At 47.8% G+C, this 26,305-nt stretch overlaps 1 long non-coding RNA gene across 2 annotated transcripts in view; it reads left to right on the forward strand.

Annotated features, from left to right (window-relative positions):
* LOC101946648 (uncharacterized) overlaps positions 1-26,305 on the forward strand; it is a 224,374-nt gene that overhangs the window by 133,560 nt on the left and 64,509 nt on the right. The gene's annotated exons all lie outside the window — the stretch shown is intronic.

The following is a 26,305-nucleotide window of genomic DNA, read 5'->3' on the forward strand; positions in this document are numbered from 1 at the left end:
GTGGTGGGGGGGGGGTCTGTGTTTGAAGGGGGAGAGAGGAGGTTATACTGGTACAGTTTGAGTGTAGACAAGTCCCTGGCTTGCCAAATCTCCTTTGAAGTTGGTTCTTGCGTCTCACACTTTCCAGTGGCCACCCTTTGCATTTTGCAGTTTTCTGGTTCTCCAGTATCCAGCATGGTTTCCTTTTGGTTGGCTTCTTTTTCTGCGTAATTGCGTCATGATGTGAGCAAGAAGAATCCACAGTTCTGGGGCCAGGGTTTCATTAGGTGCTGCTACAGTGTGACGAGGGATTTACACGTTGTATTATGAGTCACACTATAATGGATTAACAGTTTTTGGTGGCGTTTCTGTACACTTCTTGATTAGCTGGGTGGTGGCATGTAAAAAAAACACCAGTATTTTAGAATCTGGAGGATCTTCATCACCAGACTATAATCATTTTAAACCAAAGTCAGTTTGCAAATTTCTCTGCAAACAGTGGACACCGTTTCAGTGGAACTGCTTGAAGAGAACTTTTTTCCCCCTTGGAATATGTGCGAGGCCCCTCCTCGAACTGAGGACAACTTTTATTAGTAACGTTGGCTGTTCCCATTGAATTAGCCCTCCAGAAACATGTAGCAAACTGAATGCTGGTTGGCAAAATGTCCCACGTTTCTGATAGTGTGAATTTCTGCATTGAAAATCATTGTGTAACTTTTCCCCAATCCGTGGGTAAAGTAGATTGAAATAGGAGTGGCAGTTTTCGGCAGTTTGGTGGCTGTTGTCACAAGATTCTATGTTAGTGATGATAGGATACAGGAAGGGGAAGGGCCTGGGGACCCTTTATGGTTTCTATAACACTGCTATCACTGTAGTGTCTGAGCATTTAGATGAACAGGAGGAGAATGGTGTCCAAAAGAAACTTGTGTCCCTAATCAGTAGGCTCAGTGCGGGCAACATATACGGGTGTGCAGCATATATAAACAATGCCGTTTAGACTTGATCAGGGTGGAGAACCTAGGAGCAAAAATAGAAGTTCTGGGGATTTTTACCCCCAGATGTTGAAATGCCTGATGCAATTTCCTGCCCTTTAGAAGATTTAAAGACATTTCAGAAGAGGGATTTTATGCAATGTTTTAATGTTTTATGCATTTATTTATCTGTGTGGAAGCAAAGGGTGGGGGAGAGCTATTCCTTTAGAGGAGGTGGTTGTAGGATTCCCAGTAGGGGATCTTCTCCCATCAGATGCTGCTGCAGCATCTACAGTTTGCAAAGCTGGGAGCCCCAGAGCTGCCCAGTCCGTCTCCAGTTCCTTTTGCTAACCACACTTCAGATCCCCCTGCCTGATGAGCTCTCCCTTAATCAGCCAAGGCGGAGGGATGTGGGTGGAGCTGAGTTCACCTAGTTGCGCTGCAGAGGGAGGGGCACATACTCTCTATGCCCTTAGCAGGGAAGGGGAGATGTGCTTCCCCATGGGCGGTTCATGAACCGCTGGCTTGGGGAGGCTAGCCCCAGCCCCGCCCCTTCCACCCGAGGCCCCGCCCCTTCCATGCCCCCACCGGAGCCCAGACTAGAGGCCCCCCCACTGCAGCCACTGGTCCCTGTCCCAGGCTAGCCCCCCCCCCCCCCAACCCCTGAGCACTTGGAGGGTGGGCGGCATGGCCCAAGCCGGGGCTACCACCGAGGGGTTCTGGAATCACACCACAGAGCAGGAAGTGTGTGTGTGGGGATTGGGGTGGAGGATGGGCAGGGCCACGCCTGGCTGTTTGGGGAGGCACAGCCTCCCCCAGCCTATGGTACCTGCCACCCATGTGCTTCCCCTTCCTTGAACTCTGATCATAGCCCTTGGGAGATTTTGATTACTAAACAGAGACAGCTATTTTGTCATCTATCTGAAATATAATCCTGCTCCCATTTACGTCTTATGATTGAGAGGGAGAGGGAAACACTTCCCCACAGTTGTTAGCCCAGCCCTGTGCACTTTCCACAGATAAGCTCCTCTCAGCATGAGCAAACTCCAGAAGCGGGATTTTGATATCTTGGCATTAGTAGTTGGGCATTTCAGACATCTGGGATGAGCAGCAAAGTGGGTACGGTTTGGTTTTATCTTCTTTGTGAAGGCTAGGGAGGGTCCAGGACCACAACATCCTTGTGCTTGGCGGAAATGTTGGTTCTGGAGCCCAATTTAGCTGTGCAGACCAGGGCACTGATCTGAAAATCCCCTTGAATCTGAACTGTGTGGAAGTTTGGATGCAATTCCTGCTCTGAACTCTGCAGCTTAGGTCTGTCTCCATGGTGTATGAACCAGAGCATCGCATCCAAACTGACACACTCTGGGAAAGTTCTAATCTGGGATCTGCCAGCCCTAGCTCAGGCTTCTCTCTCCGGAGTACAGAATGCAGACCGCCTGTCCAAAACGTCTGGGTGCATGGACCCTGCATGGATTGTCAGTGAAGGGGCAGACATGTCTCATGCCTGCCTTTTGATGACTGCTCCAAGTCACTATTAGCTTATGGCATGGTGCTGCTTTGGTAACATGTCGCAGCTGAAAAGCACATAATGGTGTTAACAGGATAGCTGGGGCAGGATTTATCTGGTCAATTATCTACAAAGGGCTGAAATTACCAGGTTCATGTTACAGTGTTATCTCACCTTCTGCATGATGGACCCAGGATTTCAACACTTTCTGAATGAGTAGTTTGCCTCATCCTTCCCAGAGCTCCCCTTTGGTCAGCATCATATTTATCTGGTTTATTTTTTAAAAGGAATTCCCCCCCTCAATTTCAGCATACTCATCATAACACAAACAAGCTGGTATTGTGTACTGTTGAGCGTGTGTTACCGCTCTCCTTCTGTGAAGCTTATCCACAGAGGACGCTCGTCTACTACAACCACTAGCCAGGGGATTTAAGACTTTAACCTCAGGCTGTATAGAGGCTCATGTTCTTAGCTTAGGTCCTGGGTTTCATCCCTGATGGTGATCAAGATCATGGTGATTACAGTTGTGCTTTCCAAAAAGTTCAATAGATATGGTGCTGATGTTGAATGTATTTCCAGACTTAAGTTGGATTTGTTCTCCTGTGGTGAGTGGAACTTTGCAAGACTTCTGCAAAGATATATCCAAGTTTTACCAAGGGTTTACGTTTCCTTCTGTAGAAGCTTTTTATTAAAATATCCTATTTGCAAAAGATGGAAGATTACTAAGCCTATCTCCAAACTTCCAATACAACTTCCATTTGTGGGATCCAGGCCTGTCTATTGGCTAGACAGGACTTGGGGCAGGAGATCTGGCTTTTCTTCATCCACCCTTGCTGTTTGACATTGGGCAAGCCACTGCTTGCTGCAGAGTTAACTTGCGTGATTGACACCAGGGTCTGAGTCACCGGGGCTAGCCTAGTTTGGGTATAAGCAGACACGCTGCAAAGCCCTGCCTGAGTTACTGTCTCTTCACTGATTGCACTCCTGTGCTAGGACTTGAGGGCACATCCCATGGTTCCCCGTGCTGTAGTAAGCTGAGCCACTCTGATTCTTTCCCAGTGAATGTGTCTGTCCTGCTGGGCACACGAGGGGAGTTATGGAAAAGCACTGCAGGATTGTCAGCACGCAGATAGTTCAGCCACATCCTCACGGCAAAGTGGGTGAGTTACCAGCCCAAGCGAAATCCTATAGGGCAGGATGGGCCAGCTAGCTCAGGTTGAAAGTACCACTAATTTCAGAGGTTTTTGTATGTGAATGGTGGCTTGGTTGGGACAATGCCTGGACTTAACTCTACAGTGAAGACATACCCTGAAAATAGCTGCCTGAGTCTCCTCTCTAAAGAGAGGATAGGTGTAATAATGCTTCGCACCTTCGTTAAAAGTTCTTTGAGCGCCTTCCTTAGGAGGTGCCATTTAAGTCCAAAGTATTACTTGTATTATTTTTGCTCCGGGTATAAAGTGGGGAGAATGTGTGTTGGCATTCAGCCAGGGCACCGAGGAGGTGAATGGGTCAAAACTGGAGCTTTAAATGGAGCGTTGGCTTCCCCCTTCATGGTTAGGGCCATGACAGATGTGAGCAGGGTTCTCCCAGCTCCTGCCCCCACGTGTGACTGCAGTGATTGCTGTGATGTTCCGGATGAAATTTCACCGGATCTTGTTTCGTTGCTCGCCCTCAGCAGGAGAGGCTAACCGCTATCTCTGCAGCCAGCCAGAGGACAGGAATGCAGCAATTTGGAGATGCAAGGCTGGCTCGCTTTGTATTTTACCCCAACTTCCAACCTGAGTGACCCATGTAGAAGTCAATGAGGCTCTGTGCAGATGTGTTGCTGCACTCCCACACACCCCATTGACTTCCACAAGGATTTGGGGCTCAGTATCTTTCTATCACTCTTACCTTGATCTGCCACCTGTATACTTGGATCTCTTGTATTTAGGTGTATGTTCTGTGCTCATCGCTGGCATGTCTGATCATTCTCCCCCTTAATAAGTGCCAAACATTCACACTTCTCTTCAATCAAATCCCTCCTCAAAACAAACTACTTGGACAAAGGTTTTCAAAAATGTACTGCAGCAGGGCCGTCCCTAGCTATTCTGGGGCCCTATGCAGTCCCCCCATGAGGGGCTGTGTGGGGCCCCAGGCCTCTGGGGGTGGGGGACTAGTCCCAGGCCTCTGCGGGGGGGAGGGGAGGGCTGGCTTGTGGGACGGGGGAACCACCCCCTAGCACTCACCAGCGGTGTGGCTGGGGCCGGGCCGCTGCACTTCCCGCCACTGGTGAGTGCTGGCCCAGCCCTGCTGCAGTCCTTAGGGGATTGGGGGCGGGGAGGCGGGGGAGGCTTTCGGGAAGGGGTGGAGTTGGGGGCAGGGCTGGGGCAGAACAGGAGCGGGAAGAGGCGGAGCAGGGGCTGGAGCAGCACGCAGCTGCGCAGGGCACCAGGAAATCCCTACGCAGCTGCGTACTTTGCGTATGGATAAGGACAGCCTTGTACTGCAGGTAGGGAGAAAACTGTGGATCTCTGCAACACAGCCATTATGGAGTGAGCCACTTTTCAGCCTGTCTTGAAGGTGAATTTGCAAATGAAGTTTGGTTGCGACCAGATAAACATTTTTTTTCATATACGTGACTTGTCCTGGCTACACTAGATGCAAAGTCTTTTTTTCAAATTGTCTTGGTTTAAAACGTGTTGGCTAAAAGGTTTTTAAACATGACCTTTTTTCCTAGTCTGCACATGGTTAGGATTACAGTTCCAGCAAAATCTTGAGGTAGAGGTATGGTATTAGGCACCGGAACGGACACTAGAGATCTGGGGAGCGGATCCTCAGCTGGTGTGAATTGTCTAACCTCCACTGAGGTCAGTGGAGTCAGGATAGTTTACACCAGCTGAGGATCCACGTGTTGGGTTCTAGTCTCATCTGTTCCATGTGCTTTCTGAGACCCTCGGGCTTCACCTCTCTGCGATTCAGTTTCCTTATCTATAAAGTTAAAACACTGGCAGCTCCCTACCTCATGGAGGGTGTGCAAGGCTGAGACCTTTACTATTTGCAAAGTGCTCTGAGATCTATTGATGGAAGATGCAGTAGAAGCGCAAAGTGTATTATTATTATTATTATTATCACAATACTACGTACCCATGTATCCAATAATTCCAAAGATCAATCTTTAGCCAGTTGGAAGGTTTGAGGTTCTTTATATATCTGAGGCCTTGGCTACACTTGCAGATGTACAGCGCTGACTTCCCTACATGCAGCTGAGTAGGGAAAGCGCTGCAGTCTGTCCACACTGACAGCTGCCCAGTGCACTGTTAATGACAGTGCACTGGCCACATTTGCGGCAATTGCAGTGCTATTGGGAGCGGTGCATTATGGGCAGCTATCCCACAGAGCACCTTTTCCCATTCTGGCGCTGTGGGTTGTGGGAAGGGGGCGTGGGTGCGGGGCATTCTGGGTCCTGTCCCAACGCCCCATGATGCATCGCTTCGCATCCCAGAAATCCCTTTGTTTCCATTCACATTTGGCGCCATCTTTCAACGGTTTCTGTGCAGCGCGATCTGTCTGTGGGAAATGGAGCCCGAACTGCTGAGGCATATGCTGACTTATCTCACCAGCACGTCACGTTTGGTTGTCGAACTATTCCTTAAGATCCAAAGTGACAGTGAGAGTGAGGAGTCCGCCGATGCTCTCGAGCCGCGTAACGCGTACGACACGAAATTGCTTGTGGCATTCACGGACATGCTCAGCACCGTGGAACGCTGCTTTTGGGCTTGGGAAACAAGCACCGAGTGGTGGGATCACATCGTCATGGAAGTCTGGGATGACTAGCAGTGGCTGCAGAACTTTCGGATGAGAAAAGCCACTTTCATGGGACTGTGTGAGGAGCTCGCCCCCACCCTGCGGCGCAAGGACACGAGATTGAGAGCTGCCCTGCCAGTAGAGAGCGGGTGGCTATTGCAATCTGGAAGCTGACCACTCCAGACAGCTAGGGGTCGGTTGCAAACCAGTTTGGAGTGGGGAAAGTTGACCGTTGGAATTGTGTTGATGCAAGTTTGCAAGGCCATTAATCGCATCCTACTCAGAAGAACCGTGACTCTGGGTAACGTGCAGGAAATAGTGGATGGCTTTGCACAAATGGGGTTCCCTAACTGTGGAGGGGTGATAGATGGGACGCACATTCCTATTCTGGCACCACCCCGCATAGGATCAGAGTACGTTAATCGGAAGGGGTATTTCTCTATGGTTCTCCAGGCGCTTGTGGATCACCGTGGGTGTTTCATTGACATTAACACAGGCTGGCCCGGAAAGGTGCATGACGCACGCATCTTTCGGAACACTTGGCTGTTCAGGAAGATGCAGGCCGGACTTTTTCCCCCAGAGCGGAAGATCACGGTAAGGGAAGTTGAAATGCCCATTGTGATCCTTGGAGATCCCGCTTACCTGTTAATGCCGTGGCTCATGAAACCTTACACGGAGCCTTGCCAGCAGCAAGGAACGGTTCAACTACAGGCTGAGCCGGTGCCGAATGACTGTGGAGTGTGCCTTTGGCCGTTTAAAGGGCCGCTGGCGATCTCTGTATGGGAAGCTGGACTTGAACGAAAACAGCATCCCCGCGGCTATATCCGCGTGCTGTGCCCTCCATAATATTTGTGAAGGGAAGGGTGAAAGTTTCACTCAGGCATGGACCTCCGAGGTTCAACACCTGGAGGCTGAATTTGCTCAGCCAGAGAGCAGAGCTATTACAGGGGCCCAGCACGGGGCTGCAAGGATTAGGGATGCCTTGAGGGAGCAATTTGAGGCTGAAAACCAGCAGTGATATCTGGTGCTCTGTACGGGAGTGAAGTGCAGTAGTTCCCATCTTTAGGAATCAATGTCTGCTTAGCAGACTTGCAGTGCCTGTTTATTTCCTGGTCTAAGGAGTCTTTTACTTTATGTAGTAATAAAGAATGTTTTCAAAACCAAAGAATCCATTTATTGAAAAGAAAAAAAATTGTATTTATTGAAAAGAAACAAGGGGCTGGAGTGGGGAACAGTACAATCACAGATTCGCTTATGTCCTGTCTGCTGTGCTGTGCAGTGAGTGCTGCACTTCAGGACAGCTATACTGTATGGTGATGAGGGTTGAGTGCAGAGGGTAAGGGTTGTGGTTTTCAGGGCTGGGTGGTGAAGATACTGGTGTTGGAGGCAGCGGGTGGCGTGAAGAACACGGAAGTTGGGGAAAGTGGGTTGGAGGTGACAGTGGGGCACAATGGAAAGAGTTTTGGGACAAGGGCTGTAGGTGGGAGTGGCGTTTGCAGTACTGCTCCTCTTTCTGCATGGCTACCAGCTCCTGGATAGTATCTGCTTGGTGCTCCAGGATGCTTATGAGCCTATCAGTGCTTTGCTCCTGGTGTGCGGTGCTGTGCCGCCAGTGTGCTGCGTTTTCCTGGTGGATCCTGTTTTCTCTCTCCTCCAGTCCTGTGCTTTCTCATTCTCTTTAATAGATTGCCGTATCACTTCTTGCAGCATGTCTTCTTTGCTTTTTCGTGGTCTCTTCCTGAGTCTTTGCAGTCTCTGAGCAGGCGATAAGAGGGACGGCTGAGGTCTCAAGGTTGATGCAGCTGTATAGGCAAAATGCAACATTTAACAGAGGCAGCATTGTTTATACCATACAGTGTACTGATTCCCCCCACACTTAACGAGTAGAAAACACACAGGGTCTACACAATAGCATAATTTTCCAGTCCGAAACAGAGCACACACATCCCACGGGAGCCTCAAAATGGTGAGTAAGGGGGACTGATTGTTTCAGGGCTGCACTGTCCTCTGGGTTTCTGTGCCTTGGGGAGAGCCAGCAGCTTCAGGGGGCACCTACACTGAACACTGTCCCAACATTTTCCACAGGAGTTCGTCCTGGACTATATCTCGCTGCTGAGGGTGACCTGGGAAGCAAGGGAGGGTCTTCTACTGCAATGCGGCTTCCGCCCTGGCCCAATATGCAGCTTGCCTGTGTGCAGCAATGGTCCCCCTGCCCCTCGCGGCACAGTGGCGTGGACACATTAGTCTGGCTGGGACAAGGACCACCGTGGCTCTCCCGATAAACCTGCGCAAGCACATTGCACACGTTCTGGATGAGACATTTGAGGAGATTACCGAGGCTGATTACCGCAATGTGATAAACCACATCAATGCACTATTCCGCATCTAGGCATGCATGCCTAACCCTCCTCTCCTAAAGAGCCCGCACCGAAAAAATTCCTTCCCGAAAAAAAAAAAAAAACGCTTACTGGGAACCTGCTCTTCTGTTTGTCCTCCACCAAATACCGGCCACTGCGACTGGCTACCTTCCTCCTGGCTCGAGAAGAGTTCCTGGATGCATTGCTCCAGGGATTCCGGGGTGTCTCCATCCGGCCTACCACCATCACTCCTGTTTTCTTCCTCTTCCTCCTCTTCCCCCCACACCGGCTCTGAAGTGTCCATGGTGGTGCTCGGAGTGGAGGTGGGGTTAACCCCAAGTATCGCATCCAGCTCTTTATAGAATCGGCAGGTTGCGGGGGGAGCACCTGAGCGGCCGTTTACGTTGCGGGCTGTGCGGTAGGCACTCCACAGCTCCTTCACTTTAATCCTGCACTGCAGGGCGTCCCGGTCATGGCCCCTTTCCATCATGTCCTTTGATACCTTCCCGAAGGTATCGTAATTCCTACGGCTGGAGCGCAGCTGGGACTGGACAGCTTCCTCCCCCCAAACATTGATGCGGTCCAGCAACTCGCCATTGCTCCATGCTGGGGCTCGCTTGGCGCATGGAGGCATGGTCACCTGGAAAGATTCGCTGATAGCACTCCACGCCACGCCGGGCTGAGCAAACAGGAAGGGGATTTTTAAAATTCCCGGGGAATGTAAAGGGTGGGTCACATGGTTGGTTACCTGAGGCCAGCGCAGTAGAGTTTGAACTGATGACCAGAGTGGCTAGAACAGGCATTGTGGGATACTGCCGAATAATTCTGGAGGCCATTCACAGTGCATTGGGCGGCCACACTGGCGCCGCAGCGGCAGCGCAATATTCGCTATTCCTTTTGGGGAGGTGGAGTACATGCAGCGCTGCAACCACGGAGATACAGCGCTGCAAATGGCTTACCAGTGTGGACAGGGAGTGAGTTACAGCGCTGGGGGCGGCTTTAGAGTGCTGTAACTCGCAAGTGTAGCCAAGGCCTTAGGTTTCAGAGTAGCAGCCCTGTTAGTCTCTATCCGCAAAAAGAACAGGAGTACTTGTGGCACCTTAGAGACTAACAAATTTATTAGAGCATAAGCTTTCGTGGGCTACAGCCCACTTCTTCAGCTGCGAATAGAATGGAACATATATTGAGGAGATATATATATACACACATACAGAGAGCATGAACAGGTGCGAGTTGTCTTACCAACTCTGAGAAGCCAATTAAGTAAGAAGGAAAAAAAAACTTTTGAAGTGATAATCAAGATAGCCCAGTACAGACAGGTTGATAAGAAGTGTGAAAGTACTTACATGGGGGGAGAGATTCAATATCTATCTTAGATATTTATATGGCCCCCATCCCCAAAGTATCTGGGCTCCTCACAGTCATTAATGTAGTTATCCTCCCAACACCCATGAGGTAGGGCAGTGCTATTATCTGCATTTTACAGTTGGGAAACTGAGGCACAGAGAGGCTGAGTGACTTGTCCAGGGTCACACAGGGAGTCTGGAGGAACAGGGACTTGAACCTTGGGCAACCAGGTCCTAGGCTAGTGCTCGTACCATTGCCTATGCATAGAACAAACCGAGCCCTTCAAAGGTATCCATGGAGCCTGATAAGTTGCGGACCATGTTCATTCTCTAGTACCCCCATGCCCTTCGTTGTGAGTGCAGCACAGGGCTGCCATGACATTGTTAAGAAAATCTTTTTTTTTTTTTTTAATGGTAAATCAAACTTAGAAATGTTTGGCAATTTCCCAATCTAGCGGTGAGGTGCCAACCTGAGTGCAATCACTACCAGGATGCAAGTGGGAAAGAAAGAAATGGGGAGGTTTAAAGACCAGTGTCACAAACTAGACAGAGTCATTCTTTGGAGAATGGGGCAAAAGAGGAGGAAATACATGATGGAAGGGAGGACAAGATATGGATGGAATGGGCCAGGTAAGCACTTTGGCTTCAGTAGAGTGTGTATGTGTTAGATTGCCATTGCTTAATAATATTAGCATCCAAATGGCCTTAGCCAGCCTTTGAAGTTAGCATCTTGTTGGATTGTAAAGAGCAAATGGGAGGTGGAGTTAGCATTTTTGCTGCTGAATGCATTTTTCCGCAAGGTGGGGCTAGCAGTGAGGTAGTGCATGGGTTATGTTGGGAACAGTCTTTCTTTAGAACAAAAGGTATTAGAAATATAGATATGCAAACCGGGATTATGCAAAAAACAGCAGAAAACCACAGAATTGTAGCCTCTGTAATTCCTTTGCACTCACCATTTCCTACTGTCCTGGACTGTAAACTAACTGTAATAGCTGCTGTTTTTCTCATTCCTCATTTGAAAGGAGGTTTACATAGAAAGTGGGAATTATTGTGGTGTTCTAGTGTTTTCTCTTCCCTTTCCGTCTCAGATTTTGTGTTTATCCCCTTGCGCAATGATAACTAACCATTTTGTTGTATGCAAAATTACACAAGCTTAAAAAGCAGGATTTTACTGTGTTGTGTACTTAAGAATTTCCATACCAGTTCAGAACATTGGTCAGTGTAGTCCAACCTGCCTTGGTCTGCTCCTTCAGTACTTACCTGCCACTCTTTCTGAGGGCCGGTCTACTAGCAAAATAGATTAACCCACACCCCCTGAGGGAGAGGCCCAATTAAACCAACCTGAGTTCCTGTGCAGACAGCGCTAGGTTGACAGAAGAATTCTGTCTAATTCAGACTAGCTGCTGCCTCCTGGGGAAGTGCATTTATTACAATGATGGGAGAACTCTTCCCATCGCTGTAGTACGTGTCCACCCTGAAGGGTTGCAGCAACATGGCTGCAGCTATGCTGCTGTAGTATTTTAAGTGTAGACATGGACTCAGTCCCACTCTGCAACAAGACTCCTCTAGAGAATTCCACATATTTTAATTCTTGTCCATCTGCTCTAGCTCCATCTTCCAGAACTCGCTGTAGTTGGCCAGCCTTCCATTGCTATCCTCAGCCATCCCCAGATATTAATATAACAGTAATATAAATTAATATATTATTTTAAGAAGAGGCACTAACATGATCTGCTTAGAACAAGAAACCAGTGTTCTGATCTTGCACACCTCTCATCTTCCCATACCCTGTCCCTGAATCCTTTATCTTCCCTTGGTCAGTATTGGCCAAGTCAGAAGGTCCAGGGGACAAGGACCTTTACTCTGTTCCTGCCTCCCAGCCCAGTGGTAGAAGCAGGGACTATCATTTCCTTTGTGTTGGAGAAGCACCCAGAACTTTTTGGGTACTACTCCCATACAAATAATGACCTCTCTCTTTCTCTTTCTATAGCACCAATAGAATTAACACCTCCAGCGTTAGCTTCCATTTTTATGCTTGTGATACTCAACTGTATGCATCTTCCAGCATCTCCAGTGACTCATCCCTATGCCCACTTTCTCTGTCCATCCTTGCCAAATAAACTTGTCTTCTTTTCTTCAGCTAAATATCACACAGTCAGAAGTGCCTCCTTTTGGTCAAGAGGAACTTTCTGAAATGTTGTTTCATCTGCTATGCTGCTCTCCCTGACTTGGACCTCCCGTTTGCCTCCACTATCTGTAAACCTTTGCCTAAACCTTGACTGTGACCCCTTCTTGTGGCAAAAATCTGAATAAAGTTTCTGTAGCATTGCTTGGCTGTGTCTCTGCCTTGATTTTTCTCTGCTCAGCTACCTCTGTACCCTGGCTGTGGCTGGAAATTTCTCTGTACTTATGATTTTGGGCCTGATTCAGTACCCGCTGAAATCAATTGGAGTATTTCTGTTGACTTCAATGGGCTTTGAATCAACCCTGCACTTCACTTTTGTTTTATGTAATCCAGTGCAATAGTGTCTTCTCTTCTTTTATTACTTAACTCTCTAAAAGAGGTTGAGCTATCCTGCAGAGCATCTTTCATGCACATTATGATCCTGCAGCCCTTCCCCTTACTCATTAGAGTACTCCCACTGTCTTCAGTGGACGCTATGATGTCAATAAGGGTTGCAGGACTCTACAGTAGAACTTAATTGCATTGTACGTGCCTTGCAAGAGTGAGCAGTATTTGATGCTTGAGCGGAAGGCATCCTTGCAGTGTACCTAGCTGATTATGCAATCACTATAATTTAATACTTAGGTGTGTTATAGCAGTTTTCATTAGTAGATCTCAAAGTGCTTTGCAAAGGAGGTCATTGTCATTATCCCCATGGGGAAACTGAGGCACCGAGATGGAAGTGACTTGCCCAAGGTCACCCAGAACACCATTGTCAGACCTGGGAATGAAAGTGACTAGAAGGGAGAAAAGAGTTTTTTCTCTTTCCATTTTGTTTACTTGGTGCATTTTTATAATGTCTTCTGCATTCTTAGTTTCAGATGTTCCCTGGGATATTTAGTCAGTGAGCTTCCCTTGGTCTTTTTGTGGGCCTTTCTCTCAGAAACAGGGAATAGAAAAATATTTAAAATAAGAAAACGTGTTTGAAAAATGAGAAACAATAGGGGAATTCAGGGGCATTTGTAGTACCAGAGACTAGTTTTAACTTGCATGGTGTCAAGTATCAGTGGGTAGCCGTGTTAGTCTGTATCTACAAAAACAACAAGGAGTCTGGTGGCACCTTAAAGACTAACAGATTTATTTGGGCATAAGCTTTCATGGGTAAAAACCTCACTTCGAAGTGAGGATTTTACCCACGAAAGCTTATGCCCAAATAAATCTGTTAGTCTTTAAGGTGCCACCAGGCTCCTTGTTGTTAGTTTTAACTTGTCGTTTGAAATAGATTAGAGTCCTTAGAGCAATTAAAGTGAATATTTACATTAGGATTGGATGTTAGCAGCCAGTCAAACAAAACCAAAATCATTCTTTTCAGTTGTGAACATTTGCATCTGATTTGGGGTTAAAAGGATAATCAGTGTTCTGAAAGCAAAGCAAGCTTATTATGCAAATGTTGTGTTTCCCCCTATTATTTTGCTTACCACTTGACGCTGGTAAAAGTGACAAGGAGTTGATTAGATTTAATCTCTCTTGTCTTGACTGTTACAACCGCTTAATAAAACAAATAAGATGAGAAAGCAATTTTGATTTTTGTGAGGGCCCCTTAAAAACTTCTGCTCCCAGAAAGGGCCACTGTATCAATAATTACTTTGTTTGAACTCCAAAATAGTGTAGTTCTGAAAAGGCAGTGATTTTCCTCTCTCTCTCTAGTTGGGAGACTTTTAAACTTTCTGGAGCTAACCTAAGCTCTTCGTGGCTATGCAGAGTCTAGGGTATACTTTTTGTGCAACAAAAAGAAGAAAGTCCTGTGATGTAATGTAAGTCCCTCTTATTTTACTGTACAGAGATTTGTTTGGTTACCTGATTATGTAATGTCAACACACCCCCCGGTCGCCGGCAGGCGGAATCGAACCTGGGACTTCTGGAGCTTAGTGCATGAGCCTCTACTGCTTGAGATAAAAGCCAACTGTCTGTTAGCTGAGGCCTTAGAGCAAACTCATTAATCTTTCTTTCTTTCTTTCTTTCTTTCTTTCTTTCTTTCTTTCTTTCAGTGGTCTCGGTGGCACTAGATGGGACAGAACACCACACCCAGAAGGTGTGTGGGTTACAATTACATATAGAAATATGCTTTCTTCTTTTAGTAAATGGGACAGTTCTACTTACCTGTCTATTTACTAAGCCATTCAGGCTGAGCATGGTTGCTTCTTGGATGGTAGACACCTCAGGCAATATCATGCACTGTCTTTATGAATGGGTGTTAGTGTTTCAGTGGGGTTTCTCTCTTTCTTATAGGCCCTCTTGAGATAAGCATCACAAAAGTGTGAGGAGAGATTATGCCATTGGAGTTGCAGTTGCCTTCTGAGTTCCTGGTCCTTTAAGGGTCTTATGCCAATTCTTGCACAAGTGTCAGTAATGTCCTAGCCAAGTTTCAGTTCAGTTACCTTCTTCCCTCTGAACAATTTCCTTTCAATTTCTGTTAGATAACTTAGTCCTTACAAACTTCTATAGCAAGTCGTTTTAAACATCTATCATCCTATTCCACCCTAGAGATGGCTGCGTTTCATTGGTGATAATCTGTAACACACCTTGCAGCTGGTTCTTCTAGCAGAAAGACACCATGTAAATGTAAGGTGCTGTCATTTGTTAATTTTCATTAGTTCATATTTTCTAAAAGTTACAATGATCAGAGAATCCTCTGCGTTTTTGTGTCTTTCCATGCTTGTGCGGCCATTGTACATATGTGCTGGGAGAGCTAGTCAGTAATATCTTTTGGATTTCGGTTTCAGTGAGCAGTGCGTGTTCAGCTCTTTGAAATATCCAGGGCACTTGTTTTTAATGTCATGCAGCTTTTAACTGGAGTCTCAAAGGAGTTATTGTGATATTGGATTTATCTGCAGGTGGTGTGGATGGTAGTTGTGAATCAACATGATTTTGAACTTGCCTCTGAAGGGTGATATTGTTACTTTAAAATAGAGAGGGTTGTTTGTGTTAAACCAAGCAGAATCAGGCTGTCTTGACAGGATGGTGCTTTCATCTTGTACTCTTCAGAGAAGGCTTGATCGAAGGGGCCGGAGGAAGTTTACCTTAATTTCGCATGATTTGCATGGGATAATCCCTGGCCCTTACCCAAGAGGTGGTTTGTGTGTGTGTGTGTGTGGGGGGGGGGGGGACTTGGGGAGAATGTTCAGGACTTCTCTGACTCCGCACTATTGTCAAGTTTCATATCCACTTCTGACTAGGCAGAGTTCTTTCACTTACTGCAGCAAAACCACAGGGCAGCGGGACCCAGCCTGGAACAGATCAATATTGAATCCACAAATATGGGGGCTGGGCCAGGGGAAGAGGAAAGAGGCTCTAAAAAGACCTACACTTATGTCGGAGGTTTAATTAGAAAACTATGGCTCACGCCTGGTTTCTCCCCAATGCTCCATCAGTTCAGACCAAGTTCAAATGAAGGATGGAGGGGCCTAAGGAAAAATTGTTGTGTATGCATCTCCTTTGGTGTTGAAACATGCTGGTCTCGTGGGGCTGTTGGCTTATCATTCAGTGAGACAGCCAAAACATCCGGAGCTGATACAGGTGGAACGTATGGGGTTGCTTTTATGGGAAGAGAGAAATTTGTTAGTCTCTAAAGTGCCACAAGTATTCCTGTTCTTTTTACGGATACAGACTACCACGGCTGCTACTCTGAAACCTGTCTTTATATAACTTGTGTTCCAGTGGCAACAGCTCAGTGTAGCATTATCCCGTTGACTAGTTGGCTTGTACTGTCTTGGGGATTCTAACCCAGGTAGTCAGATACTGCAGTATGGCTGTCAGTATGCAAATCTGGATAAATGTTTTATTGTTTATTAATTGTAGTAGCACAGCACCTAAGAGCCCCAGTCATAGAGTAGGACCCCAGTATGTTAGGCGCTGTGCAAACACAGAACAAACAGATGGCTTTTGGCTCAGAGAGCTTTAGCCATGATAAACTTGAGCTGATACCTAGACATCCACGCAGAGATGTCAGAGAGATTTTGCTTTGGACAGAAGGACACAGGTCTGGAGTAGTGAGATAGATCTCTGAGTCATCAGCATAGAGATGGAAGTGGAATTTGTTTGTGGATGAGATTACCCAAAGAAGAGGTGTAGACAAAGAAGAGAAAGGGACCCAGGACAGAGCCCAGTGGAGCCATCACAGAAGGAGGGTGATGAGGAGGATCCTTAGATGAAAATACTGAAGGAGCAATTATAGAGCTAGGAGGAGAACCAGGTGAGGACAGAGTCATGGAAGCCAAGGGGATGACAAGATTTCATAAAGAAGAGCATGGTTGACCATGTCAGAGGTGGCTGACAGGTCATGGAGGATGGAGATGGGAGTACAGGTTCTGAGCTTTAGGTAGGGAGAGGTCTTCAGAGATTTTGGGAAGAGCAGTTTTCTTGGAGCGCAAGGGGTGGAAGCTGGATTGGAAAAGGTCTAGTATGGAATTGGAGGAGAGAGACTCCAGACAGTGGTTGTAAACGGCATGCCAGTGAGCTTAGAAATGCAGGATAAGGGAGATAAGGCAATAGCTGAAGAGGAAAATGAGGTCAAGCAAGATGGGAGAGAATAAAGCAAGCTCGTATTGTGAAGGGAAGAAGACAGAGGAGCGTGAGCTCATACCCAACATCAGCTCTTGTGACCATCTCTGGGAGGAATACTGCAACCAAGTCGACTTGCCTCGGCCTGCCTTAATGTTGTGGTTTGAAAAAGAAATAGTTGTGGACGCTCTAAACTGGTTTAATTGAAATCAGTTTTAGAATGGGTTGTATAGAGAAGACCTGTGTGTTGACTCCCTCTCCCAGTCTGTCTTGTTCTGTGGAGAAGAAATATCTCATGTAAAAATGTTAAACACTCATGGATAAATTCATGGATTTTGGAAGAGAGATGAAAAAACTTGTGCTTCAGAGGGTAAACCGACTACTGTACTTGGGATTAGTAGATTTCATGCAACTTCCTCTGAAGTAGCTGGTGCTGGCCACAGTCAGACATAGGATACTGGACTGAAGGGACTGCAGGTCTGTTCCAGTTTCCCAGTGTTTTGGAATGAGTCATGACCCCCTGAACAAGGAACTTTATTAGAATAACGAAAACAATATTATCGCTAAAGCTGCCTCTGTTACTCTCTTTGCTTCACTGCAGGGCTTCTGTCTAGAACCATCCCCAGTACCTTGCTATGGTGTTAGAGACAAGCCTTGTCTACACTACGGGCGATGCTGCTGTAGTGCTGTAGCATAGGTGCTTCTCACAGCCACAGAAAGGGTTTTCTGTTACTGTGGTTAATCCATCTCTCTGAGCGGCAGTAGCTCGGTCAATGGAAGAAGTCTTCCAATCTACCTTCTTGCATCCACACTGGGGGTTAGATCAGTTTAACTTCGGTACTCAGGGGGTGTGAATTTTTCACACCCACTAGCGACATAGCTAGGTCGATCTCAGGTTTAAGTGTAGACCCACACAGCACACCCCTCCTCATAACACCTGTTTTGGTGGGAGTAATCAGTGCTTGTTTAGCACAGGCTGGTAGAGTAATCTGAAGAAGCTGTTAAGTTGTTTCCTCTTCGAGTGAAGGGAGGGGGTGTAACAGGCACATCTGTTCTGAGCTGCACAGATTTTGGGCAAGCCCAGGATCATAATCGGACCACCACCTCTGTTATCCAGATGCACTAATATGTGTGCCATGGTGATGGCTGAGATACCCGGGGTGCTACTGTGGACAATCCCTACACATGCCCCCTGGAGGATTGAGATGAGGCAGTCTCAATAGAGAGTTCATACCTGGGATTTCCTCTACCCAGTGCTTTGTGTGTCTACACTGCAGCTAGGAGCATGCCTCTCAGCCTGGGTAGTAACTCGCAGGAGCTCTGCTCGAGTTAGTCTGCTAAAAATAGCAGTGTGGCCACCCAGGCACAGGCGGCAGCTTGAACTAGCCACCCAATCTTGGGTCTGAGGGTTAGGGGGGCTTGTGCTTGGGTGGCTAGCTTGTGCCCCTTGCCCATGCTGCAACATCCACACTACTATTTTTAGCACATTAGCTTGAGCAGAGTGTGTGTTTGGTTGTTTGGGTGGATGGGTGGGTGGTTGTTTACCTGGGCTGGGAGGCTTGCTCTGAGGCCCAGTTTGCAGACCTTCAGAGCACAGTGCAGTGCATATAGTCTTTGGTCAAGCACTTGTTTGGCATTGATTCTTTGCTGGAAAAAGTTTTTCGTATGGCGTACTCAGGTGATACAGAAAAGAAAGCTGTCCCAGAAATTCCAGGTACATCTATGCAGGGATAAAAGCGCTGCGGCAGGGCTGCAGCTGGCCCGAGTCAGCTGACTCAGGCGCACAGGGCTCAGGCGGTAGGTTTAAAAATTGCTGTGTAGATGTTTGGACTGGGGCTGGAGCCTGAACTCTGGGACCCTGCCCCCACTCAGGGTCCGAGAGCTTGAGCCCGATTCCCAGCCCCAGCCTGAACATTTACAAAGTGATTTTTCGTCCCCTGACCCTGGGGCCCAAGAGCCTGAGTCAACTGACCCAGGCCAACCGTGGGTTTTATCCTTGTGGAGACATACCCTGTGTGTACAGAAATGGCTGTGCATGTATATAAATCTATATATCTGGGTGTGTATAATAGAGAGAAACAATATATGCAGCTGTATAATTTTAAAATTGTTTTTCAGTTAAGCGCACACATACATTTGAGGATCAGAGGGGTAGCCATGTTAGTCAGGATCTGTAAAAAGCGACGGAGTCCTGTGGCACCTTATAGACTAACAGAAGTTTTGGAGCGCCAATACTTCTGTTAGGCTATAAGGTGCCACAGGACTCTTTGTCGCTTTTTACATACATTTGAGTATGCCTAACTTACACGTGTGTGTGTGTGTGTGTGTGTGTGTGTGTGAGAGAGAGAGAGCGCACATGTGCACACTCTGGTCAGGTACTGGATTATGTCTTGACCGTGTGTGCTCGCAAATACATCTTTGCACCCATGTGTTGGGGAGATGTGTGCCCAAACATCTTTGCACAGTTGCACATACCTAACTTTGGAAAATCTCAACTGCTAGATAACAGACGTTCTGGGGTTCTGTCTGCAAAAGTGTATGGTTACAAAACACACACTCAGCTTAACCAAAACCTTCTCAGTTTTAGCATTTGTCAGGATTTGTTTGCTGCATGGCAGCGAAGGAATGCAGGAATGTGAGCACCATTCAGCATATTCATCTCATCATGAGGCATCTCTTCTCTGCCCCTGCTCGAGCCTGCTTATCTTTAATGATAATTACACATCTAGACTTGTTCGCTTGGATCGCAGCCTGCCCTTGCTGTGCAGATGTGTGTGACAGAGGGCTGGGAAGGAAAACTGGAGCCTGCAATGCAGTGGAAAAGCTGAGGCTGTTGGGGCGGAGCTCTTCTTTCTCCGTCCTCGCCTTGGAAAGCAACCAACTAAAGCCCCACCTGCAGACACACCCGGGTTCCCAGGCTTTCTCTGCCCCTGGGAGTACAGGATGTGCAGCTGTCTCCAAAAAACCTTTAGGTGCTATTCCCGGAACTACCCTTCCGGGAAAGGAGGGAGGGAGAATATCATTGTACCACCTCCCACTCAACCCCTCTCACCACAAATGCCCTCCTCTCAGAACTCACTGCCTCAGCTGAGTTACATGTTTGTAGGAGTTCCACCTTCTTGGTAGAGACCAGATTTAGAGCTACTGAATTCTCATCTCTTGCCAGGAACCCCTCACCACTGTAGCAGTGTCAGTATGATCACGACCAGGGCTATCTGCCACGCTGCGTCTGATGGGGACTGGATATATCCTAGTATTGGTGTGCTCCTTTAGTGGGTGTGATTAACCATCCCGGTCATATGTAACAATATTGCTATTCCTACAACTTTAAGTTGATTTTGAATAGCCTTGTCTCTTTCAAAATAAAAAAAGCCAGATTTTGTTGTTGTTGGCTTGTTAAGAATTTGAACACTGCTATAAAATCAGCGTTTAGGTTGTTCCTACTGTACATTCCGAGGAGAGGAATGTAATGTTTTATGCCATCAGGCTGCTTGGTTTCCACGACTTAAGTTTTGCATAAAGTGAAAGGGCCTGGGAAGTTGGGGAAACTGGTATCACAAGGTCTGTAATATGATTGATGAGGATGTTATGTATTAACTGTGTGTACACAGAGCTGTATGCTAGAGATTGTGCCAATATAAATTAGCTAGTTAGCTACACCTCCTACTCTTAGCACTGTAAACATTTTGAGAAGAAGCTGGTACAGTTGAATATCCTAGCCAGGCAGCTATTTATGATTCTTCATTTAAGTTGGTGTCATGGTTTCCATTTAAGGATTCTGTTTTCCAGGGTTCATGATCCTGATATAAAAATATGCTTTATTGTTATGATTAATCGTGTTTAGTACAGTAATACCTAGAGACCAACAAGATTGGGGCCCTATTGTGCTAGGTACTGTACAAACACATAGTAGACCATCCCTGCCCCCAAGAGCTTATATTCTGCTAGACAAGACTGCCACTGGGTAGGGAAAAGGGTGGACCATTCAGCTTTCTACTGACATTGATCCTGTGATGAACTGATGAAGGAAAAGGTTTTGTGTGATGTGCTTTAATTAGACACACTGAGAAGAACTCGCTTTCACCATTGGCTGCACATAGACGAGGGGTCTCAAACACATGGCCCTGCGGAGTTCTTTCCTGTGGCCGGCAAGCTCCCCTCACCCACTGCTCCCCCTCCCCCCAGCGCACTGCGTCCCCGCTCCTCTGCCTACCTCCAGGCGCTTCCTGCCGCCAAACAGCTGTTTGGCAGTGCTTAGCGCTTTCCAGGAGGGACGGGGGACGAGCGGGGAGCTGTGCACTCAGAGGAGGGGGAGCAGGGGCGGGGATTTGGGGAAGGGGTTGGAATAGGGGTAGGGAGGGGGTGGAGTTGGTGTGGGGACTTTGGGGAAGGGGAAGCGGGGAAGGTGGGAAGAGGCGGGACGGGGCGGGGCCTCATGGAAGGGATGGGATGGGGGCAGGGGGGGAGCTTTTGTACCTTTATATGAAAAGGTGTCAGTGATGCGGCCCTCATGGTGTACTAGTCCTCATGTGGCCCTCGTGGTGATTTGAGTTTGAGATCCCTGACGTAGACCATGAAATCTAGGGGATTAACCAGGATACCAGTAAAAATCATCCATCCCTATGTAGAGATGGCCTATTAATAAAGGTTGAACAAAACTGTACTGAAAACCTTGGGGATACCTTAAAGTAGCCACATGAGAGAGTGGTTTGTTTGCTGGTGTGGGACATGGGAGAACTGGGTTAAATCCCAGCTTTGACCCAGACTTCCTGTGGGACCTTGGGCAAAGTCACTTAGCCTCCGTCCCTCATCTGTAAAATGGGGTAATAGCGCAGCTCTATTTTTCATGGGTGAAAGATCCTTAGAAGATTGTGAGGCAGTGCTCTGATACTACAGTGACAGAAGCCATATAAATGTAAATCCCCTTCAGTTTTTTCCACTTGGGGTTGGTGGGGCTCTCTATACTGAAGTGTGGGAAAATGTTTCCTTTGGGCACATGATCACTAGTCAGTTTCACAGAAAATAATTTCATTCCTCATTTGCTTATGTGAAATTCTGTTTGCGTTTGATAGTGAAATGTTAATTTCAGCATTCTTCCAAAAGGAGCTCTTATGGCAGAGACCCAGCATTCAAAGTGATATGATCGGTGCTATGTATTGTGTACCGCTAGCTAACCAGCTCCATTTCTAGCTCTTTTACGCTATGCAGTAGACATGCTGTACACCTAGGGCAAAGGGCAGTGGCTGGCTTCATGGGCTCAGGACCTGTGAACTCTCCATTGCTGAATAAAATGATGAGCGTGATGATGGCTGCATATATTGCTAAGGATTCTGCTCTAGCTACAGTCGTCATATGATGGTGGTAGTGCTCTCAAATAGAGAAGACGTTCCTTGATACACTGGATGAGACAGACCTATCGCAAAAAGGAAATGTACTTATTTTAGCATTGATCCCTCAGCCAGTTCCTTGCTGTATATTCTCCAGGGCCCTGTGCTGCCTGGCCTTAAGTGACAGAGCTTCCGTTACACCAGTAGCCTTGAGCAAATGTTATAAGCGAGCCTGGTTGGTAGTGTGCAGCTTGCTGCAGTGCAAACTTAGAGGTAGATACAATCACTGCCTCAAGGAGCCAATGATCAAACTCAGCCCAGACCAGTAACGTTCAGGGGAGCGAGATGCACGGGCTGAGAGTACGGCGGCAGGGTAGTTCTCCAAAGCCTGGCAGCACTCACCATTAGGAGATATCTCTGATATTCAGTCTAGAGGTTCCTTTTCTCATTTCACTCTGTTTCTAAATATCTAACCCCCCTCCATCTCTTCCCCTCCCTCACGTCTCCCATCACCAACAGCCTACTCCTCCTTCTGATATTTGCATCCTCCTCCTCCATAATGTTTTCCTGCTTTTTATTCAGCGAGGGGCCTGAATCTGAAAACCCTAGAAGCTGGGGGAAAGTTTAGAGCCAGATCGACACCCCCACACACCCCTGCAGTGTGTAGCTTGGGCCTATCTCTGATTTTATTTTCTGTAATCACCATGGGGTACGTTGGTGACACTCTGTTCTGTTGGTTATCTTTTCCCTTTCTTCTAGAGATCAGGTTTGGGTTTCCTCTTCTCTCTCCTTCCTTTTCCATGTGGGAGAAGAGTGGGTGTATTCGGATAGGGAATTTCGTGGTGAAATGAGCAGGAAGCCTGTTTGCCCCATTCAGAGCATGAGAGGGCTAAATGCACTATGTAGTGTGATGTATTTTTTAATTGTTTTGGGAAACCCAGTGCATGGCTGGTGTAAATTTTCCATCTGTTTGGCATCTGACTGGTAGGATACAGAGTTTCCAAAGATCCGGCCTGCAACTCCCGTAAATCGACACTGCTCCACTGAAGTCAAAGAAGCTAGGTCAGCTTACACCAGCTTTCCAATGCAGTTGTGTTGATTTACACCGGCTAAGGATCCGGCCCTGGTGTGGTCTCAATTATCTGTGCCTCTGGCTGCTCAGCAGTGACCACTACAGTGCAGCTATTTCCATATCAGCCTTTTCGTAGAGCAGTGGACTCTCAATCAGGGACTCGGGGCCCCCTGGGGGGCTGCGAGCAGGTTTTAGGGGGGCTGCCAAGCATGGCCGGCGTTAGACTCGCTAGGGCCCAAGGCAGAAAGCTGAAGTCCCGCCTCGCAGGACTGCAGCCTGCATAGGCTCAGGAAGTAGAGGTGCGGGGGGTGCTGCAGCACCCCCAGTGTTTTGCACCAGGTGTTGTGGCTGCTGGCCCTGCGCTGCTGCTGCCCAGGGTCCCAGCCACCAGCCCTGCTGCTGCCTGGGGGCTCTGCTGCCGGCCCCAGGGTCCCGCCAGCCCTAGGGTCCTGCCCGCTGGCCTGGGGTCCCGCCTGGCTCCCAGGGCCCCAGGGGCTCCACTGCTGGGCCCGGGGTCCTGGCCGCCGGCCCTTCATGCGAGGTCCCGACTGCCAGCCCCACACCCGGGACTCCGCACCCACTCTCATCTGTGGTCCCAGCCTCTGCCACCTTATCCTTGTCCGTGTCCTCCCCTCTCAGAACCATGGCCCGGCTCAAGCTCTAGATGGCGGTGAGGGGCGCAGACGGGGTAAGGGGGTGCAGGGGTCCACTCCAAAAACTGTTCCAGTGCCACTGGCAGCCAACTAATGGCAATAAGATCCCCACTTTATGAAAGAGCCATGGGATTTACCTGTCCAGTTCAGATGATCAGTCCATCTAGTCTGGCATCTTGCAACTGGCAGTGCCAACCCCTGACACTTCCGTGGAAGACAGCCCTCCTCCCCCAGTAATTCACCTAGCCAGTTCTGTATTACTGTGCACAGTGCAGGGAAGGGAATTGTTCCTTCTTGAGCCCTGTCTTGCCCATGGACACACACATGTCTTTTTGCTGAGACACAGTTCAGGATCTATCAAAACTGGGTACGGCCTGTACTGCTGTATGGGTCAGAACCCATATGCTGGACCCTCTTACGGGCTGACTTGGAGTGTCTAGATGCAGTCCATATGCGCTATCAGTGCCCATTCCTGAGCATTAAATGGTTTGTCTTTGTGCAAAATGTTACCATCTCACAGAGATCTGGCCTTGCTTCAGTGGCTCATTATATTCAGAAGCAGAGGTGCATGCTCTCCAGCCACATCCCCAGGATGAACAAAGACACCGCAACATGCCATGCTCTCAGACTCTGCATCGATGTGCAAGGCAGTGCATGGCTTCACCCTACCTGGCACTGCCCCCAGGACTGCCCCAGAGATTTGTGGGTTTGCGGGATTGAGCCAAATCTGGGAACTTCACTACGCGATGCCTGGTGTGATACCTGTGACAAAGTGGGAATATTTTTCTGAGTCCTGTTTGTGCCTCAGTTTCCCCAATATGCTATATTGTTACCTAATAGAAAAGGACTGTTTGCTCTTGGGGCAGGTTAAGACACAGGTGTGAATGGCACCTAGCTGTCTGGGCCTTAAGCCCCATGAGAAGACAATGGCAAATCCATTTGCCTGAATATTCTCACCTAGCAACCAATGACCCAGAGGAATATGGACATCCCCACCTCTCCTTGGGGAGGATGAACAGTATTTCCCCAGCTTGAGAACAAAGGGCTGCAAAGGTGTGAGGTGGGGGATAAGAATTGGCTTCCGGGAGGAGTTAGGGCTCTCACCTGGACTCTGACCAAGAAGGTCTGACAGACAGAGCTTGAACCAAGGGTAGGCTCTGTGTTAACCAGAACAGGCTACACTTTAACCTTCTTTTCTCTAGACTACCCTAGGGACTTCCTATGCTGTGTTCCAGTTAAAGAATTAACCCTACTGTTTTGACAGCGCTATGTGAGTGTCACTGCAAATGCTTGGCAAGGTGCATTAATCCCTGAAGAGTGTACAAGTCTGTCAGGAGTCTCTCTCAGTTGGACTCGCTGAACAGAGCTCACGCTGTGAAGCAGGGGGGCTGCAGGCCCAGAGGACCAGTCTAAAGAGGCAATGAAGCCACCTGGCTTACCCTGGAGGAAAAGTGAGATCCCTAAGGGGTCTGGCATGCTGAAGGGGTTCCTACTAGAGACCGTTCCAAAGCTGGGGCCATAGCACTAATCCTGTGGATCTGTGACAGTGCCATCAACTGTGTGCACTCTGGCTGGGCAGCAGTCCTTAGTAGACTGTGTGTTTGATGAAGACCCGCTGACACAATCAGCATATGCCCTGAGACGTGAGATTTGATTTGCTTAAGCTCCGGGCTTCATTAGTGCTAGCATTGTTCCATGAGGGGGAACAAGCAGCAGGAGCTCTGCCTTGGATCACGGCCATGGTAACAGTAAAAATACTTGGCACATTATGTGGTGTTTTTGAAAGTGCTGTACAAAGGTATGTAAATGTTATCCCTGTTTTACAGATAGGGAAACTGAGGCACAGAGCACCCAAGAAGGCACAGAGTAAAACTCGGATATTCTGATTCCTACTCTATCCAATTAGGCAGTGTTCCCCAAACTTAAAAAGTTGAGCCCACTATATTAAACCTGATTGTGCCCCCTTCAGCCACACCATGTTAGCATGTAGGGAAACTGGACCAGTGGTTCTCCATCAGGGATACGTGTACCCCTGGGGGTGCACAGAGATCTTCCGGAGGGTACATCAACTCATCTAGAGATTTGCCTAGTTTTACAACAGGCTACAGAAAAAGCACTAGCGAAGTCAGTACAAACTAAAATTTCATACGGATAATGACTTGTTTATACTGCTCTATGTACTATACACTGAAATATCAGCACAATATTTAAATTCCAGTTGATTTTATAATTATTGTAAAAAATAAAAGTAAGCACTTTTTCAGTAATAGTGTGCTGTGACACTCCTGTATTTTCATGTCTGATTGTGTAAGCAAATAGTTTTTAAGTGAGGTGACGCTTGGAGGTAGGCAAGACAAGTCAGACTCCTGAAAGGGGAACAGTAGTCTGGAAAGGTTGAGAATCACTGAACTAGAACAGCCGCAATTCCATGGCCTAGCTGGTCCTTCATGCCTGAGTGGGGAGCACCCCACCGTTTGGGACATACTACCCCCTACTGCCTTCATATGCATGTCCATAGCTTGTAAGACCTATTAGTTGCACCATGGGAGGCTGTGTCTTCTAGTAGATAGAGCACTGGACTGT

This window comes from Chrysemys picta, chromosome 2 (assembly GCF_011386835.1).
Source record: "Chrysemys picta bellii isolate R12L10 chromosome 2, ASM1138683v2, whole genome shotgun sequence".
NCBI classification, from domain to species: domain Eukaryota; kingdom Metazoa; phylum Chordata; order Testudines; family Emydidae; genus Chrysemys; species Chrysemys picta.